This window comes from Corapipo altera, unplaced genomic scaffold, assembly GCF_003945725.1.
Source record: "Corapipo altera isolate COAL_440 unplaced genomic scaffold, ASM394572v1 69, whole genome shotgun sequence".
In the NCBI taxonomy this organism is placed as follows: domain Eukaryota; kingdom Metazoa; phylum Chordata; class Aves; order Passeriformes; family Pipridae; genus Corapipo; species Corapipo altera.
This window is the reverse complement of record NW_020884908.1, coordinates 7772632-7787488: the sequence shown is the minus strand read 5'-3', so window position 1 is coordinate 7787488 and position 14857 is coordinate 7772632. Positions and strand designations below refer to the sequence as shown.

At 40.9% G+C, this 14857-nt stretch overlaps 1 long non-coding RNA gene across 2 annotated transcripts in view; it reads right to left on the bottom strand.

Annotated features, from left to right (window-relative positions):
• Positions 1 to 14213, bottom strand: part of LOC113951660 — a 41219-nt gene extending 27006 nt beyond the window's left edge. For both annotated transcript variants that reach the window (XR_003529230.1, XR_003529229.1), the window contains exon 1: positions 14106 to 14213. This is a non-coding gene — a long non-coding RNA (uncharacterized LOC113951660). The remainder of the gene's footprint in view (positions 1 to 14105) is intronic.
• Between the last annotated feature and the right edge of the window lie 644 nt (positions 14214 to 14857).

Below are 14857 nucleotides of genomic sequence, written 5' to 3'. Positions count from 1 at the left end.
ATCACCAGACCTGCAGGGCTGTCATGTTAAGAGTTCCTGAAGCTATTTCTTCTGGCTTTTCCACCTGCAGACTCTGGAGGTGGCAATAAGGAAAAAGAAAAAAACCAAAGGCTTATTCACCAAACAGCAATTAAATATGAAGTGGCAGTGCCTGCCTTTACTTGCAGCACCTGGCAGCAAAAACTGAGACTGCAGCAGGACAGAGGTTTCCTTTCCAGCTCCTAATTGCTCTCTACAAGCTTTTTAGAGAGTGACAGAAGACTGAACAGTAGCTGATACCTTAACCCCTTCTTTCTAGCTGTATTTGCCTCTTGCCTTTCTCCTCCTTTTCTCCTTCTCTGTTTTTTTCTCTCTGCAGTTTTCCCTGCTTGTGTAACTCACTGTCTCCCACAGCCAGGCTAAAGCAGATGCTGCTGCCCTTCCAAAGAGTGCAGGGCTGTACCAGCCCTTCTTCAGACCTGGGGTCAGGCGTGCTCAGGGAACCTCAGCAGGAACCTGGAGATCCTTCTGCTGAAGGCAAAAACCACCCTGACCTCTGCCATAATTTTTCACCACTACAGCCTCTCTGTAGACCTGCTGTTGCTGTCCGAGGCTAAACAAGTAAGGGGAGATACATCTTGCACACCTTTCATCCAAGCATCAGGATATGCAGCTCATTTAAAATTGCCCAGCAAGTTTTAAATCCCTTATTACCACTACCTGTCACTAAAAGAAGGGCAAAACCACAGTCATGCCTCGTTCCCTGTCCTCATATATTCCTCCTGCAGTTCCAAAATTCTCTTCTCTGTACCTGATCTCAAATTTGCGTGCTGACCGATGACTGATGACCAAGGCCCATTACACAACTCTCTAGGTTGACCCCTAATCCATGACAGAGGTCCCTGGGTCCTGACAAGAGAGAGTTGCTATCATTTATTCAGGTCCCGGACTGTCCCACAAGGCCAAAGCTCTGAAGCACCCACCGAAGCTGCCTGGATCTCTAATGCCGCCTGCACCTGCCCTCTTTCAGCTTCTGCCTTCCACCTGAGCCAGGAACCTGTCTAGCAAGCCAGGTCTGAGGTCACTGAAAGCCAGCTATGAACCTGGTGAAGGAGGTAAAGGTGCTAAATGTTTGTTGTCTATTCATTTGCTTCAATAAAATGCAATGCTGACAGACTGGACAGGAGCTTAAGGGAGTGTTTGACTCCAAGATCAAAAACAACCAAGAAAAATCGCATTTGTAAAGTCAGAATCAAAGGAACCCAGGCAGGGTTCAACCAGAAATCCTGTGAACTGATTCCACGGCATTTCACTCAGACCTAGCAAGACAACACCTCTCCCACTCCCCACACACCACAAGGCTCCCAGCACTACCGGGAACAGAAAAATCTTCCTACTAACTGCTGCTAAATGAGTTAAATGCTCTGCACTACTGGTGATGTGAAGAGGGAGAGGTTTCCACTTCATTCTTGAAGCAGATGAAAAGGGTCTGAGGTTTCATTTAGTCATCAGCAAACTCCTGAGAGTTACATACTACAGAGGACAAGTAAATGAAATGGTTTATTTTTGAGTAAAAAACCCCAAAATGAGGAAGTGAGACTAGTTGTGCTGGGCATTTCTATTGAGAAGGAAAGTCCGGGAGAGGGGGGAGAGGGGGTATGACACAGGTCTCATTCAACAGCATCTGTGTCCTCTCCACCTGTTTATTGAGCAGGACTGCCTGCTATTCTTTAGTAATATTCCAAAACTCGCTTCCGATGCATCCAAGGGGAAGTGCACAGTAAAGGAAGACAGAACTCAGAGTAAAGAGTTGGGTATGGGAACAAGATTAAACCACAAGTGGGAAGTTCCAATGGAAGTTTTCCTGCAAACAGATGCAGAAGTTGGGCCTCCTCAGGTACCCAAACATCAGGGTAGGTTGAAATACATATATACCAGTATCTCTCCAGAGACATTTCTCTCAGCACCAAGATGAATCAGGTTTTAAACCAGACCCTAATCAGAGGCAAAAAGTCTGCCACGAGGCAATTATATTTCACTTTGTGAGCACAGATTTTGTTCAGCACTACCAGCACTGAAAAATCAAGAGTAAAAGTTATCTTAAATAAAATATGGAGAAAAATTCTCAATCTATGCCAAAGTATTTTTATGTTTTCCATAGCTTCAAAAACATATGGGTAGCTCATATGCCACTTTGGAAAGGTTAAATGAATAGGGGAGCTTGAAACACCTCAAATTTCTTCCACTTCATCTCATCCCATCTCCTTTATCATCATTTCTGCAATGACTCCAAAATCCCCCTGGCATTCAGAAAGTGCTCAAAAGGGCAAGAAATGTTTTAAGACATCACTCCTTGAAAATCGATTGAAATCAAGTGAACAAACGCTTTGCTTTAGCTTGGACAGTTGTTCAGAAATATTCCTGGCCACAACTCTACTTGAAGATTTATAATTCATTGCATTCCCAAGAGCGAGCATAAGCAGCTGGTGCAATGAGATTAGTCAGGGTCACATCTCTCCTTTTCATTCCAATGGTAGCACTTGGCCATGACCCCTAGGATGGAGGTAACAGCCCACATTCAGCCAAACAATCCGGGCCTACAGATGATCTGAAGGACCAGATCCTCTGAAATTCATTAGCCAGAAGACACTAACTCTGCACCATCTTTTTTTAGATAGTTTGGAAAAGCAGAATACCCCACCGTCTCCTTCTTGAGACAGTTTAAATACAATTCAGCTTCTAAATAAAATCTCTCATGTCATTTAGTAGAATGCACTGAGGTGGAAAGAAGAGACAAAAAAAGAAAAAAACCCACCCAAACCCCACCACAACAAATGGATGATAACAGAGATGGGATTACTCACAGGTAGGCACAAGCAGCAAAATATATGCAACCATTCAAGACTGCGAGCGATGTATTCATGTTTCACATATTAGATTTAAAATTAAAAGTTAAGAAAAGAGAGAACGCATCTGATGAAATTTAACAATTTGAGGTAACAGCTAAACCAACTGAAAATCACATGCATTCATTAAAATAAGCTATTACAGCCAAGCATTTCCTAATCAGATAATTAGTAGCCTCTAATGCAATTAAGTTTACACAGCCAGCTAGCAGAATTAAAAAACATAACTGAAACAGAACCATTATCACGGGATAAGTGTCTTTTGTCTGATTTTTATTTTTGTTTTGAAACCTTTAGCCAAAATTGCATGTCCAAGGGAAACATGCAGACTCCATTTAAATGCTAGATGCATTTCCACAGGAGATCAGAGGTTATTCTCAGAATGGAAGATAAAATAATTCATCCAAGTGATACAGGAATATTTTAAAACTTTATTATAATTATGCTGTTCTACAGTTTTGTTGGGGCTGTTGGCTGAATTTGCCATCTAACTACCTGCTCTCCAAAGACCTGGCACCTGCTCTCATATTCCACGCCAGGGAAAGGATCACTGTACTAAGAGGCAGCCTAGGAAGACTTGAAAGAGCAGCTCCTTCAGCTGTGGGACCTGTAAGCACAGGAGATGTGTGTCTAGCTAGAGAGCACACACCATGAGCATCACATTCAGTGCTAAAAGTTTACCAGCAAAAACCTTCCTAGAATAACAGTATACAGGAGAAAACAGGCAGCTTCTGCCACTTGGACTCACTGAATACTGTTTTTCTGAGTACCTGAAGGGGCAAGTACTATGGAATCTTCAAGAAATAGGGAACAGAAAGCCTTAGGCCTAATTAAAGTTTCAGGTCCCACAGTTTCGTGTTCCTGGCTCTGTCACATACACACTACTTCCCCTCTAGTGGATCCTTGTAAACAAAATCAACTGATTTCTACCGTCCCCTGCAGCTTGGGCTGCAATTAGATGCAAAAGCACAATGGGCTATTGTTTTAGTGATTAGTTCTGGATTATATTTCTGTCTGTGCAGGGAGAGCATATGTATTTTCAGGCTCCTGCTCCTCTCAGAGGTTGTTTCCTGGCACATCAGGACAACCCACTTACCTCTGCCTGAGGAAATGAGGAGAAAAATCCTCAAAAAACCAAACACTTAAGCCTATACATTTTACAGAAAGTTTTCTTTGAAACTCAGTTCCTGCAAGGTCTTCAGGAAAACTGAATATTTGAATATTTGTATTCAAGTCTACAATTACAGGTCATGAAACAGTCTCGACCTCTTTCATAAAGCAGAATATCAATTTTTTCAGTAAGAAACCTGAACTCATTTGCCTGAACCTTAACTCATTTGTCTACATTTATGCAGCCAGTAAACCAAAGATTTGGGGATATGGATCCCATTCTACCTGCTGGTGCTGGCAGAGACCAATCTGACCCATCTTCTAAGCCTTCTGCCCAGGATCTCTGTAGAAACAGTCCCGTAAGGTGCAATAATCTGTGCCAAACATAGAAGCCAAAAAACCCAGCCTAGAATAGATGCCACACTTGCTGGGGTGGCAGTTCAGTTACTTGCACACTCTGCTTTGACACAGAAGGACTTGAAGACTGAACTAAGGCAAGTAGACGGAAGCATCCTTGCTGCAGAAGAGCATCCATAAACTTGTACGGGTATCTTTGCACTGTGATAAATAAGTATGCTTTTCCTCTTGTCTATTTGTGAAAAAGTGTAACATACTTTTTACACTGTTGAAATATGGAGGTTTATTTACATTCCCCTAGAACTGAATCAGGTCCAGCTGTCATCCATGATAGTGGAATTTAAAGCTGTGGAATGCTGTGCAATGCAAAAAGAAATAAAAGGGACCTCACAATAAATATGCAGTGCTCAAAAGGAACCACAAAAGCTATGAATCTCACTGGGGCAATGGGAACCCGGGAAAAATCACTTTTTAGCCTTTTCAAGTCAACCAAGAGCAGCAACCAGGTTTAGCAAACCCAAATGAGGTAGAACTGAGCTGGACTAATGGGCAGTATCACGTTTTGCATCTGTTTTGTCACCTGCGTAGCCAGAGCACTAAAAAGAAAATATTTCCACCAAGGAAACATTTGCATGTGATTCACAGCAAGAGATAGGACCAAAGTTTAAGTGACTTCAACACCTGGAAATATTTAAACTTAGACCAAAATAAAACAAACAAATTAAGACATACAAGATGGTACTCAATGGGTTTCATGTAACTTTACCTGTAGGGTACCTTAAGTTGAAGGATCCGAAGAACAGGATAGGTCAGGCAAACTCTGACACATACAGAGATCTTATTCAAAAGGCTATCTAGATGGAGGAGCTCTCAGAAGTCACTAAACTTGGCAGTCTTTCCTCCCCATAAAAGTCTAATTAGACCTGGGAAACCTCAAGGACACTACAGCAATCTAATTTTTCCCTGTGTGGGGTGAAAATATGAGAACTACTTACCTTTTTTGTATAATACAGAGGCATTACAAATGGCGGGGAATGAGCATAAGGATGTAAAACAATCACCCAAAGCCTTTTCCATGTCATGTTTTCTCTGATTAATCCAAAAGTGATACAAATCAAGAGCAGAGCCCTTCAGCACATGCGCTGCTGCCATCAGCGCTGCTGTCACTGGCCGCCTGTTCTCATACCAAGTGCAGAGACTTGCCTTGTAAAAGTTGATGTTGTTCTTACTAGAAAGGGCTAGTTTAGAGAGCTGGATCTGAACACAGCCTCAGAGGTCAGATGGTTTTCTGGCCCTTCTTTGCTAGGGCTGGTATACTTCAGAGAAAACAAAACAAAACAAAAACACAGAATTGGCATAAGTACTGGGTCTCAGCAGACTGGCTGTGTTAGTTAAAAGCAGCAGGATCCTGATGAGATTTAACTTCTTTCACTTTGTTCTGGCTTCATCAGCAAATGTATGGAAAGATGGCAAAAAGTCAACAACTTTTCTAGCTGTGTACCTGTCCGTAAATCTCCTCGTTCTCTCCAGGAGCAAGCCCCTACGCCTAAGACAACTTTCTGTCCTTGTGCTCCATTAGTACTGATTTATTGGACAACAGGAGCTGCTGGGAGCCTGATTCAGCCTGTTTTGCAGCCTCCTAGCTCCTTTGGAAATTAGCACAACAGGAAGCAAATAGAGCCAGGGAAGCAACTATCTTGCTGACATCCCTTCTACCTGCTTTCTCAGGCCGGAAAAGCCTCACACCGTCATCTCTCCAGCCCACTTGATTTTAACTCTTCAAACTGTCTATTTAGGATCTTGGGATGTGGAAGGGACAACACACCACTGTCCTGGTAGATGTCAGCTCCACCCTTCCTGCAAATAACTGAATCATGATTTCAGTGGGCCTTGTTCCACTGGAAGAAATTTGGAGTTGTTAGAATTACTAAGTTTGAGGAAACATTGTACTGGTTAAAAGGAGCAGGGGCCACAATCTGCACTACTTTTTTATCTGTGGAGTTTTTTCCTAGACTTTTTCACCTGAAACTATTATATTTGGAAAGAACATGCACATCATATCTGGTCAAGTGAGTAATACAGATCTTCTATGCCTTTACCAAACCCTTGGCTCTACAGGAGCTAATACACTTCTTATGGAAAACAGCCAACCTCAATTCAAATATTACATGAAGAGATTCCAGGGAAAAGCAAGCAGCAAGCAAAGACGGAGAAGAGAAAAAGCTGTCCCTTGCCCAGGGGGAATGTATGCTTTCCTTCTGTTTCCTCCTACCTGAAAACGAAACATATAGGACCTTTAAGCTGCTTCCCCCCTTTCATCTGTCTTTCCATTGACCTCCTCAAGGGAAATGAGAGGGTGGAGCAGCCCTCCCTTCCATTATCCCTTAACACAGTGACTTTCTGAACCATTATTTCCCAGACGGGTTTCCTCATTTTGCAACCTGCTGCACATGGCAATGGCATTTTACATTCTTCCATGCTGCTGGAGCAGTGGCATTTACTTCTGCTTTCTAATTATCTCTTTCTGCTAAGCAGCATTCTCTTAGTATTAAACAGTATAACCTTCACTGAATAAAGAGTGCTTTGAAGTCCAGCTCCTGATTTCTCAGAGGCATACAGCAACTAATACGGCTACCAGAGTTCTGATATCGATCTTCTTCCTTTAGTTAAATTTGTGAATAAGAGACTACAAACTCACAATTTTAATGGGCGGAAATAATTCCTCTGCATTTCTGTACTTGTTTTCATATCTTTTTTCTCATCTAGCAAAGCATCTGACAAGGAATTTTTTAAAGTATTTTTTGCTTCATCTCGGCATGTGGTCAACTTCGAAGAAACAGTTGAAGTTTCATGTGAGAAAGTGTAAGCAATGTTTCAAACACATATTGTGTCAACACCTTCCTCTGTCTCAGTAAACCTGGGCTAAGGCGTTCAATGCAAATCATCTCTCAAGCTGCTGAAAGAACTTTAATATGTTGACTGCAGTGCAGGCTTCCTCAGATTTGTAAATACAGATTTGTTATGCTTTGTTTTACTGCGTGCTTCAGAGAGAGCGTGCCCACACACGTGCCAAATAAATACCACTGCTCCCTCTTGTACAAACACTGAGAGATTAAAATTAATTTTGTTTCATCTAAAGGGATCACAGAAGCCTGCGTGATAGATTACCCTCTGCACATTCAAATCCTTTTTATATTTATATTTATGTAAAAATAAAATAAGTTGCTCTAAAACCTCAGGGAAGCAGGATCTTTTACCTATAGAGAGATTTCGCTGCCCTATCTCTTCCCATTAGGTTGGGGATCATAAAGTTCCTGAGCAAAAATAGCTCTTTTGTTCTGACAAGACAGCTTGACAAATCCAAATCATATTCACAAGAGTGCATGTGATCCACACAACTCACAGAAAACAATTCTCAGGTCAGAGACAAGGAAAAGCTACAAGAGTAAGCAGGCAAGGTTAGGAGAAGAAGGGGCTTGACTTTGCTTTGTGTTTGAGCTTGGACTGGTCCCAGTAAAGAGTTAAATCTGATTTCTAAGCCCCATCCAGGCTTCCTTTACAGCAGATTGGGAGAATGTGCTGCATCATAAACAAACTTCCACTGCAAGCCCTGAGCCCCCGCAGGCTGCCCTCCTAATAACAAGTAGTCTGTGAACTATCCAGCCTGTTTTCCTGCAGTGCGCTCCCATCCAGATTCTCCAGTGCCTAATTAAAGTAGCTGGGCTCCTGCTGCCCTCTTCTCCACTGTGAAGACATCAATTTGGATGTCTTTCTCCTCCACCACATTATGAGCTCTCAGTTAAGTTTTAGGAACACTTTATTCTGCAATCCCTGCCCTTCAGCTAACTTTGGTTCTAAGTGGCAAGCAAATCCATATGCTGCTGAGGGAGCAGGGAGGCAAACAGCCTGTCCAGCCAAATGAGCCCCACATCTCTGGGAAAGAGCAAGTAAGCATGGCTCAGGCACCTGACATCCTTCAGTAGGGAGACTTGCTTTCCCTTGGCCTGCTTATACCCTTTGACAGACCTGTCACGTCCTGCTTTCACAGCAGTCTGTGGTCTTCCCGTGTTTTCAGTATTTCTCTTTGCTGGTTGAAAAGGCAGGGAGCAGGCAGGCCCACTCATGTCTGAATGAAACATTTTAGCAAGGATGTTGTTATACGGTACAGGCCTTACAGGAGCAGATGGACATATGCTGCCATGATATATTGGTCAGCAGTTGGTAAGGTATCATGGCTTGCCCCAAGAAACATTTGTGGTTTTTTTCAATCTCCTAGTGTGTTTTAGTACCTTTAGTCTGAGCTGGAAGCACTGTTCAGTGTTACCATGTCCCCTCCTGGATGACAGTACAGCTGAGCAGTCACTAAAGGTTGGATCTAACAGTGACAACAAAATATTATCGGTGCTTTGGGGAAATAGTGTGGCTCATACTTTTCAGAAGGGAATAAGCCTTATTTGTGACTAACAGCTTCCTGCATGAAACTGCATGTCTGTGCAGAAGCCAACTTAAGGCATTTTCAAACCAAAAAGTTCATAATTTAGCAGACTTCTTCTCACAGAAATGCTGTTTCTGTGCCCACAAGTAAAAGGTTTACAATTCCCAAGAAAGGAGAGCCTAAAGACTGTTTTTCAAGTTTTCCCTGTCTGGCAAATCTAACTTTTCTGCACTAAGTCTGAAAAGTTTACCTGTAGGTATCTGAATAATCAGAGGAGTGAAGACTACTGCATACACTCCACTTGAAAGCTTACGTCAGTCCAGATGGAGAAACATAAATGCAAGCCTCAGAGTAGGCTCCTCTGGTTGTTTCTGGGTTAGAGTTATTAAATTATGACTTAGGGTCTCAACTTAATGAATTGCTTCGATAGAGTTGAAAGGATATTTTGTAATGGTATAACTTCACATCCCCAAACATTCCTCTCCTGCCAATAAATAGAAACCGCTGTGCCACTGCAAGCAGTGACAGGAGATTATCAATTTGACTTGCTTTGCTCTTTCCCTTAGTGGGGGGATACCACATACCCTCGTGTGATATCCATTCATTAAGTAAATAAACAAGAATACAAAGGGGTTTGATTGAGTTACCTGTAATTGGAAAGATGTGCCTCTATCCTTATGGCTCAGTGCTGCCTAGCTGTTTTAATTGCAGCCAGCGGAAAACTCCCTTTGATTTTAATAGGGACTAGCGTGACACTGATGCTGTATGAATCTCATCCTGGATGTTGTAATATGGTGACTGGAAATCATCTAAGACCTGCAAATCCAGTGTGAGAGAGACTGCACTACATAAGACAGCCCTTCATTACACATGTTTACAGTACCAAATACAAAGTATCAGTATTATATTTTCAGTCCAGGAGTTTCAGTTAACTTAAGTTATATGACACAAAATCATTATTTAGAAATCACACAGCAATTTGACACGGATAGGAGGGGGCCCAGTGTCCGCCTAATGATCTCAAACAGCATGAACAAGAGCAGATGAATAGGAATCATTAGCTTATTATTTACACAGCATTTCTCAAAACACCAAGGAACTCTACCAAGTAAATGAAGACAGCAAGTATAACACAAGGAAAGGGAAAATAATGAGTTTTAAAAAGAAATTTAAATCATTCACAGAAATCTTAATCCTGCTGCTTGCAGAGAACACCAATTACTACTGTTTTACATGCACATAGCACACACTTTCCTGTCCAGAAAAACAAAACATGGCTCCCTCAAACTCTGCCATCTTCCTCAGTTAATATCTTATTCCATAATACCTCAGTATATCTTAAAAATTATAGGCATACTGAATTGCATTGCAGTGCAGGAATTCAGCCTTCAAAAGAGAAATCTAGCTTGTACAATGACCTTAGTGCTCAGAAAGAAGAAACATTCAGAAGAAGTGAGCCATGTCAATGATTTTAAATAAAAACGTTGAAAAAAAAAATCTTTTTGCATAGCACATCCCTCACCAACGAAAGAGGGACATCTGAAATAAAAAAGAGGCACAACATTATCTCCCTGTTTTGGACTACAACTTACAGGTTTATAACACGTAATTGTAAGAAAAATGTTACCAGCTGAATACAGGAGCTGTGGAATCCTGGTATAAAACTCAGGAAAAAAGCCAGTCTGTGCACCAGGCTGGCAGGGACTGTCACAGCAGAGAGAAATGTTATTGCCCCAACAAGCAGCACAGAGACATTCAACCTACTGCACCTCAGCCTCCCGTTCTTAACTTTTTGCAACCCAACCCTCCACATGCAAAAAACACAGGATGTACTTGGGTCACTTGCCCCGAAACAGTTGCACTGACACCTCCCAACTAGGTCATGTAGGTGGTCTTGTCCTTGACTGCTTTGTGGCAGGGGGGATGAATTCATAACTCCTGTGTTAGGGGGAACAACGGGAGAAAGAAAGTCTGATAAACAATTCAGCAGCCACAGAAGGATGTCCCCCCTGCCAGAAGGAGGAGATACCCAGCAGTGCCTCCCACAGCAGGTACCTGGCCCCGAGGTGCAAGCCAGAATTTGAGCAAGAAGAGAAAGAAACAAGCAAAGCTATGAAAGCTGCCCTCACCTCAACTAGTTTGCCTCCTAGCTAGGGCTCAGCTAGAAATTGATTTTTTTGGTTGAGTAACTGGACTGGAAACCTCTGAAAATGTTGGTTTGTGCAAGCATGTGCAGAAAGATGCTGATCCTAAAAAACCTATTAGTTTTGCACAAAAAAATATTTCTCCTCAACAGTTAATGGAAAAAGTATGAAAATACTGTGCTTCATCCCAAACTTGATTTGTTTACTTTTTAAATTTAAAACTAAATAAATGAAAATTTAAGCTGAAATTAAAAGATTTTGATATGCAATGGCACAATGTTTTATTCTGAAAATATTCAAACTGTGTGGGGATTGTTTCCATGTACATTTCTGTTTTGACAGTACAGAAACACCATGTTTTTCAAAAAACAAACTACCTAAAATGACTCATTTGGTTGTTTTAGTTTACTTAATGCAGTACAAAAAGTACAACAGGTAGGTTGTGGGAGACCTCAAGCTAAAGGACATGGTCAGAAACCCTCCAGGTTCCCTCATGTTGTGCCATACAGTTGCCAGTACCAAACCTCCAGTCCCTTCAGTTATGCTGATTGCAATAATGGAATCAGTAATGCAGCAATAGCAGTGGCAAGGCAGATGAAGCCCAGTCAATACAGAGATGACTTTTCATTTTGGGTAAAGCTTGGAGTATTTAAATAAAGCTAAGAATGTGCTTTGTCTTTGCAGTCTTACCACAACTGCCATTCTGATTTCTCATAAATAGTCCAAGTGCTTTCTTTCTCAGAAATGTATCAAAGGCTGTAAAATGAGGTGCTAGAACACTTAACTGCCAGTGCCCAGCAAACAGTATCATTACAGTGTATATAAAAGTCTCCTGTGGGATAGGCTGGACATAAAAATTCAGTTGGATCATTAGGAGATGATGATTTAACTGAGAAAGCACTATAAGTCTCCAAGTTGGCAACAGAAAGACATAAAATGAGTTGGAGGACTTATTTAATGACTAGTAGACCAATAAGGGAGGTATTTCATTGCACGGTAAGATACGCCACATCATAAGAAAACTGCAATTTATCAAATATGAGTTGTTAGGGTCTTTCTAACCTGCAGCTAATTCCTGTTACATCAGTGACACTGATATCCTAAAAATCCTAACAAGAACAAGAGACAGAGGAAGCCAAAAGCTCTGAGTATTGAGCCTCCCTGGTACCAGACACAACAGAAGACTTTGGGGCCTGTATATGTTACGCATAATTTTGCTCATGTAGGAAGCAACCTCTTTGCACTCTATACAGCCTGAGGATACCAGTCTCAGGTGCCAAAGGCTGCATTCAAGTCCCCCAAGTCATTGGGATGAAGTATTTTGCCTTGACTCATACAGATTGGAGTCCAGTATCTCACTCATCTTCATCCTGACATCTGCTCCAATTTTCTGCCAAAGCTGTAGTGCATACACAACTTACCAAGCTAGGCCCTGGGTTGCTGTGGTGCACATGTGCAGTTTGTGCTGTCACACCTCTTCCCCTGGGCTCCAGGAGACAAGAAGTCCCTGCACTCTTCTTCCTCAGCCTCCCTACACCAATGCACAGAGAAAAGTGTCTCTGTTGCAGAGCACTGATGGGAAATGTAAAGGACATATGAGTTATACCAACTGCATCACGCTTAGCATGTTTAATTAACACAAAATAATAAAAGATCTTTTTCTTAGACAGCTGCAGCAAATATATGCTCAGTTGTTTCCCACTGGCTATCAAGGTAAGTGTAAGCCCAAATGTCACTACAAGCCTTTGAGAATGTCACCCAAAACCAAACAAGTACACATATGATGCACATAAAAAAACCTCAAAAAAAATAAAAACCCAAACCAAACAAAACAAAAAACCAAACCAAACCAAAGCAAAAAACCCAAACAATCAACCAATAAAAAATCCCAAAAAATCCCCACTGAACAAACCAACTTTTTTTTTTCCTACCTGCCTATGTACCTTAGATTGGCAGGAGATGGTAGCATTTTTAGATCCTGTCCTTTTTCTCCCCGGGCCAGAGGAGCAAAGCAAAGAACACAGACCTAGTGTCAGGAATTCCTGGGTGGTAAGGTAGTGAGGAACTCCCTTGCTGCTCACACTACAGAATGAAAGAATTATGCCTCAAGAAATGCAAGTGTGTTTGACCGTGAGAGCCATATAGCCCAATTTGGCTACAAAAGAATCACGCTGGAGCCCTTGGTTTTGGAGCTCCAGAGTGATTTCTTATTGTCTGTGATGATGATAGACTTCTCCATGCCCCTTCTTGAGCCAGGTCATTCTCTACATGTATCTTCATGACTTGCAGTGATAGGAGGCACATTGTGATAGTTAAATATCATCTAGCAGTGAGTGGGAAGTCTTAAAAATGGCCAGCTTTAGTGCACTGACTCCTGTTGAAGTCACTTCAAATTTCAAAAGTAACTTTTCAGTGAGATGAGTAAATGCAAAATGGGAAAACAGTATTCAGGAAGGAAACCTCAGACACAAGATTGTCAGACTTCAGTGAAGCAGAGTAGAGTCACTTTGAGCTATGTTTTTTTTTTTTCCCTGTCCTCATCAGTAAGGATTCTTGGAAGAGAATAAAATGTTCCTAAAAACCTTAATGGGAAAAAAATCAAACAATTCTCTTTGCAAAGCATGTTTGGTTCATACTCTTTCAACCATGCAAACATTTAATGAGTTCTGTGAAATCTTCATTCCTGTCATTTCAAGGCTAGAAGATGTAGCCTTGGTAACTGAACCATGATTTAGATTCCCAGAAATCTGTGTCGAAATGGGAATCATATGAGCACTAGAGACAACAATAATGTGCATAAGCATACAAAGTACAAAATTATCGAAATACTACCAGAAATAAGCATGTGACAAATATAGATCTTGGAAGATTAGACAGGAGCATCTCTATTGTTCATGAGAGCTATGGCACTGACAAGTCTGATTGGAAAGGCTCATTTTCCACATGGTCCTTTACACTAAATGTACGTGTTTTGCTATTTGGTCAGTACTTGCCCTTCCTAGAAATAAACATTTTGATTTGGGAGCTTAAAACTTCATTAATTGCTGTATAATTTCAATTTTCTGCAGAGGACTGAGATTCTACTTGCTGCCATTTGAAACACAAATGAGCTAAAGTGAGAAAAAATTATGGGCATTTGATTTTTCAACAGTGAAGATCCTGCTATGTGCCTACCTGGCAAAAAATGTCCTTCTGGGTTGGACTTCCAGGATGCTTACAGCTTCAAGGGTAGGCACACTACTGTCTAACATTGATTCATAGGTGCAGTCTGCCAGGGAACTTTCCTGTTTATTGCAATGGAAATTGTTATTAATCAAAATATGTCAGGTTAAAATAAAGTTAAGTATTTAAAATATTTCTTTTAAATATGTTTAAATAGGAGAACGGGGGGAAAAGCAGTACATGAAAAAAAAATTCTGTGGAAAAATTTAGAGATTAAGACTTGTGTTCATTCAGAGCATTCTAAACTGTAAATGTTGTTTTAGAACAAAAAAATAAGTTTAAATTCATTGTTATGATTTTGGTCACTGAAGTTTAAATCTCTTATATTTGACAGAAATTACTTGTCAATATTTGGAATTACCACTAATTTTCTTCCTTAAAAATCTCAAAAAGAAAATACAACCTTTTAAAATAAACATTAGGTTTTTCAGATGCATACAATGACTCCATATTCTGTTGGAAAACATATCTAAGAAATAAAATGTACCTGTTATTTTACCCAGTGTTATTTGATCTATATTCAGAAAATTAAAATGGCACTGGTGCCTCAGAAAGGCATGTATTACTATTATCATGCATTAAGATTGAGTTAGCATCCCAAAACTCCCAGTCAGGACCAGACCATAGTGTAGCAGATTGTGTTAAAACACAGAATTGTACATCATTTGAGTACAGATTTTATGATGATTTAATGTTACTTTTTT